The sequence below is a fragment of the Camponotus floridanus genome, unplaced genomic scaffold, assembly GCF_003227725.1.
Source record: "Camponotus floridanus strain SB8 unplaced genomic scaffold, Cflo_v7.5 scaffold18, whole genome shotgun sequence".
NCBI lineage: Eukaryota > Metazoa > Arthropoda > Insecta > Hymenoptera > Formicidae > Camponotus > Camponotus floridanus.
The window spans coordinates 1,428,380-1,434,379 of NW_020229303.1; the positions used below are offsets into that span (position 1 = coordinate 1,428,380).

At 24.0% G+C, this 6,000-nt stretch overlaps 1 long non-coding RNA gene across 1 annotated transcript; it reads left to right on the forward strand.

Moving 5' to 3' along the window:
- Positions 1–908: 908 nt before the first annotated feature.
- Positions 909–5,688, forward strand: LOC112637560. The gene is made up of 5 exons (XR_003122610.1): positions 909–1,045; positions 3,059–3,257; positions 3,857–4,064; positions 4,607–4,748; positions 5,522–5,688. It is a non-coding gene; the product is annotated as an uncharacterized LOC112637560 (long non-coding RNA).
- Positions 5,689–6,000: the final 312 nt, after the last annotated feature.

Below are 6,000 nucleotides of genomic sequence, written 5' to 3' on the forward strand. Positions count from 1 at the left end.
TAGATTTTGCGACATGTTATCGTTTCAAATAGCGCACACATTTAAAGTCAACTTCGTTATATAGATAAATGTGAACCGGTCTTGATGAGAAAGAGCGATATTTTTTGTTATTATTAGTGTGCATATACTGTGTTATAAATCGAAGAGTAAAAAAGAAAACTAGCAGTATAAAATTCCTATAAGGATTTTGTTTCGGACATTTTATTATAAATTTTAATAAATATTAAAGTGAACTTTGGAGAAATAATAATTTTATCAGTTGTACTATATTTACAAATGATATGTATTATGTTTATTATTTTATTTGTTCCATCTTAAAATTTCTAAAATAAATTTTCTGATTTATTTATATTTATTATTAATTAATTTTTTAATTTTAAAGGATAAATATAAATAAATTTAAAGGGATGCTATTCTCCTTTCGAATCACTATTTGTGATATATAAAAAATTATATTTGTCTCATTACAAAATATAAAATTATTAATATAAAAAAAGAAAAACAGGGAGGAAGAATGTTTTCGCTTGAAAAATAAGATGGACAGAATATATATTTACACAACTACACACACCTTGATCCGATGTGACATATTTATTTGTTGCTAAAGTGAAAATAAAGCAATTGATAACAGTTTTTATTCCATTATTTCTTATGCTTCTTACGTTAAAAGTGATAAAAATTATCTTTTATAATATATAAAGAATCATTAAAGTTTCTCGTAGTAATTTGCAAATAACATGAAAAAATTTTTAATTCTCCCGCGGATCCGAGAAATGAACTCGGAAGGGAAGATTCGAGAGAAGGAGAAACGGAAAAAAGTAAAACAAACATGTCGAGACTTCGGTGACCCAGGTGTGATAATGTGTACAACCCGATGAACACAGTATTCATAGCGCTTTCAACTTTCAAACACATGTAACCAGAACCGTAGACACTTCGTTTTCATCGTCGTCGTCACTTTTGCTGCGTCGTCTTGTGCGGTGGCTTTTTCTATCACAGCTTTGATGCATAGATTGTGATGACTACGAGCAAACTCTACGTTAAGGTATTGTTCGCAAATAATAGTTGAGAAAAAGATATCAGATATTTGATATGCATCCTCGGAAAAGGCATGTCTTTTCTGACGTGAAATTGCGCGCCGAGAACTCTTCTATCGTTTTAATTTTCCGAGAGAGATCAAAGGGATGTTTCGGTTCAATATGTAGCTTAATACACGAACGTGATCATGCATTTTCAGTTATTCGTTTTGGAATTAATATTTCGGATTTTCTACTTGATAAATAATAATTCTTCAAATTTCAAGTGATAATTAAGATTGTTAAATTATTTTCGTGATCCTGAAATTTATGAGAAACGTCAGCGTGAAAATAAATGTAAAGTATGTATGTTAAATACGTTCCAAATGCATTCAGTATGCAAAAGAATTGATTAAAAATCTAATAAGATTTGATATCAAACTATCTAACAATTTTTATCGCTATTTAAAATTTAATATTAATGATATATGATAAACGCCGTTGTAATTTATTTAAATCCTATTATTATAGATTATATTCTAATCAACAGAATATAATATAAATTTAAAGATTCTCTGGATACATGTGAAATGATATATTAGATTTAATTAATCATTAGGAAATTCATGAAACTGAGAATGTCTCGTCTATACAATCAGTGGAACAGGAACGATGTTAAATATTATGATTTTATAATTGTGTACGTGTGCGAAACTGTAATCTAATTTTATTTTTACATTCGTATTTGCCCTTCAGTTATAGAATTTTACCCTTCTGCAATTTCAAACATTTTGATTAAAGCAAACAAGTTCTTATATCTCCATTATTTGCTTTACATACTATGAGAATCATTCTGTTAATCTGACATTGCATAATTAATTAAATGCTTTGGCACTAAAATTAAAAAAAAATCAACAAGGAGTTAATTTTTAGCCCTTGGACGGCTCATATATATTTTTATAAACTCAATTTGCAGAATCCGTTATTTCAACAATAAGATTTTATATTTTATTTTTATATTTTATATTTTATATTTTTTATATTTTATTTTTTTCTTTTAATTATTAAGATCGATACAAGGATTATATAAAAATGATGTAATTCTTGAGCTTTCGCGCGCGTGATTTCTTTTCAAAATTAAAATTAATAATTATCAGAACGGGAAAGCAAGTGCCGACCTAAAGATAAGTGAGACCTAAATTCTGCCTTATACTAGGTGGTACGACCATCCATAGAAACAGCAGTTTATTTGTCATGATAATATTTCTCGGACGCTGACGATTATGATTATACAATCCGTTTGATTCAGTTGTACTTCTTATAAAAAAAGAAATAATTTACAATTAATACAATCGTTAATTTTTGAAATTTATTCAATTATTATTATACGTTAAGAAGTTGCAACACAATTTAAATTTAATTTTTTTTATTGTTAATGATTCATATAATTGTTTTAAATTAAACGAAATTTATAAGATTCAAGAAATATCAAGAAATATTTACACTATTTTTTTACAATATTCTTGTTGTTAAGTTTTGTTAGAATAGAATTATCATGTGATCGTCATAATTTGTTGTACCGTACAGTTCATTCAAACTATTACAAATTTATTCGAACCATTATGTAATGTCAATTTAATCAAAATTCTCGAGAGATACGGCAATATAGACACGTTTTTTATATATTTTAATTCTATTATTACATTTTCTGATTACAAATATTTTAAACTTATTTATATTTCGAGTCAAAATATTTATGATAAAAAATTTTATTAAAAATTTTATTAAATGTTATTAAACATATTTTAAGTAAATAAAATCAAATTGCACTTTTTATAACATTTGTAATTACAACTATTTTTTATTATTTTTATGTATTAATATAAAAATATATTATATATTAATGTTTATTATTTTTTTAATTTTATCATAAAATCTTTTAATGTGATATCGGTTAAAAAACTTATTTTTTGTTTTGTTTCAAATCTATGTTTTCCGACAAGCATGGCAAAAAATATATATTAAATAATTTTGTTTTCTAGAATTGATATAGCATCGTATTATTACTAACAGAGTAAAAAAGATTCGATAAGATTGCAATTATTATTGAAATTTAAGAAGAAAAGCGCTAAACGATCCTATCCGTCATGCCTGTTGCTATAATAAAGAAAATCATGAGGATATTATTCGGCTCACTACACTCAATAATAGTTATTATGATCTGTATCTCATGCATACCAAGTAAGATAATCATTTGTGTAATAACTTGTATAATAATTTGTTCGATAATATTTGTATAATATTTGTATAATATGAATTAGATTTATTCAATTCATACTTATAATCGAGAAAAAGCACTTATTTAAATGATAGAACTTAATGATTGTGTGATTTTTACTTTTCTCTTTCTCTCTTTCTTTCAATATTTATTCAAAAGTACATATGTATAAAGAATATAAAACAATTAATTAAAGAATAGCTATAGAAAAATATATATTTTAAATCTATATAGAGAAAAAGTAACGTGCACGAGCATGCATAATACAGACTTATTGCACGCATGGATACACTTTAATATTGTATATACGTATATATGAGTATACATACGTTAACTTTTAATAAGCTAAATTAATAATGATTATAAATAATAACTATATATTATTTTTTGTAAGAAAATTAATGTATCAATTATGAATTTCGTTTTATTAATAATATTATTAAATTTGTATTCTCTTGTGAGATGAAAAAAAACAATGTTAATTAATAACAAGAGTCATGAAATTAATAACAAGAATCATCTTAATTTATAAATTAAATTAATAATATGATTTATGTTTTAGACTTATTCTTTTTACCTAACCTAACCCATTATAATGAATATATTAATTTGAATAAACCAAATAACATAACCAATAACATACTGATTTACAATGAAGATGACGTGCCAAAAGAAGTATTAATTAATTCATGGTTTGAGAAATCAGAAGAATTGGCATACGATACAAGAACATTTTACCTTTACTGCGTACTTTTATACAATTTATGGTGGTAAATTTTATTTTTATACTTGATTAAATTAACGGAATTATAAGAAATGTGTTATTATGTTTATACACATGTATGGATGATTGTGTAATATATATGTGTGTGTGTGTGTGTGTATGTGTGTGTATGTGTGTGTGGGAAAAGAGAGGGACGTGGGTGGTTGTGTCACATATATATGTATATATTAATGCATTATAAGAAAAGAAAATTTTGATTTAAATTTATAATATTACTACGAATTAAAGATACAATTGTCATGTAATAATTATATTAAAATCAATATAAGTATGATATTATCAATATAAGTATAATATGAAAATATTTTATTTTTTCGAAAAATGCTATACTTTTTTATTGTAAAAGTTATGGATAAAATGCAGATAAATATAATACTACTAAATTTATAATTATTTTATTGCAGTCAGTATATGATTGCAACAATTTTATTCCAATAATTACTAATTATTGCAAATATTGATTAATTTACTATAAGTATTCTTATTATTAAAAACATTTCTTATAATTGTTACGAATTTTGATTACAGTTTGTGTTGCGAACTTATACTAGCTTACTTAAATAATTTGTATAACCGGTTCTTTCGCCGTAATTAAGATAATGAGCAAGCTGTCCGTTTTCAAGACGATAGAATTCATTGGAATGGACAAGCGAATGTCCATCCACAAAACGTAAGTAAAAATACTAACAATAATTAAATTAAATAGAAAAGTGATCTTATATTGATACACCATTTTTTAAGACATAAAAATAAGAATAATATAACCAAATAAATATGAGTATCATTAAAAACACATAATGTTTTAGAAATAAATGATTGAAATATAAAAGTATATTCTAACATGGCGTAAAAAGATTTAAAAAAATTTATATAATTATGAAACGTAAATCTAGAAACAATTTCTTTCTTAACATGTTTTGCGATAGAATTTGGCGTTAATAACATTAATAAATATTTCGTTAAATATGATGCTGGAAATTTTCTTTGGCAAACATTCGTTTATATACTGTCAACATTTCACAATTCCATCGAAGATATTTAAAATTTCTTAGAGTATTTATTTCGAATTTTGTGACACAAAGTAATAATACCAAAGTTATCCGAATAGCAATAAGAACATTAGCAAAAACTTTGAGAATGAGTCTTACAAATAAAAATTTAAAGTCGATAGATGTAAATGGATAAACGGAAAAATATATATTATTTCTAGTAATTTATTTTATATACAAATTGTTATAGTTTGGAAAGACAGCATTTCTATATCTATGTTAATGTGATTTCCTTTTGAACTATATCATAAGCAGAATATGTCTCTAAACCAGTATCGTCTTTTTATCATTATTAATTATATATATATATATATACATATATATATATATACATATATAAACAATTATTTTATTATTTTAACAATATTAATAATATATATTGCTAATTTTGCAGTTGGCACGAGAGGATGAACTTTAATTCGGAAAGTTAACATGATGTTTTGCGCATTAGTGCAAAGAGTCACATAATTGTAATATTGATAAAGTTTCTTAATGTTTCTTACGTTAAATCCTTATTGTCAAGTTCAAATCATTTAGACAACGCATATGTTTTCATACATAATTAGTTTTTATGATATATTTTTATAAATAAGATAAAGTAAGATAAATATATATAATGAGTGTGTAATAATGTAGGCATATAATTTGTTTAGATCATTTTTTTCACATTTGGAAATTTTGAGATTTGCAAAATTGTGTGATTTTAATAAATAAAAATATTTCAAATAATTTTAATAAATCAATAGAATAAAAGTAAGTTACATCAAACGACGTGGTAACTTATTTTTTCCGATTTATTATACACATATTATACAGGCATTTAAAGGGCCGTTTAATAATGATTAGTTATTATTAAATAATTTTTGTAAAAAA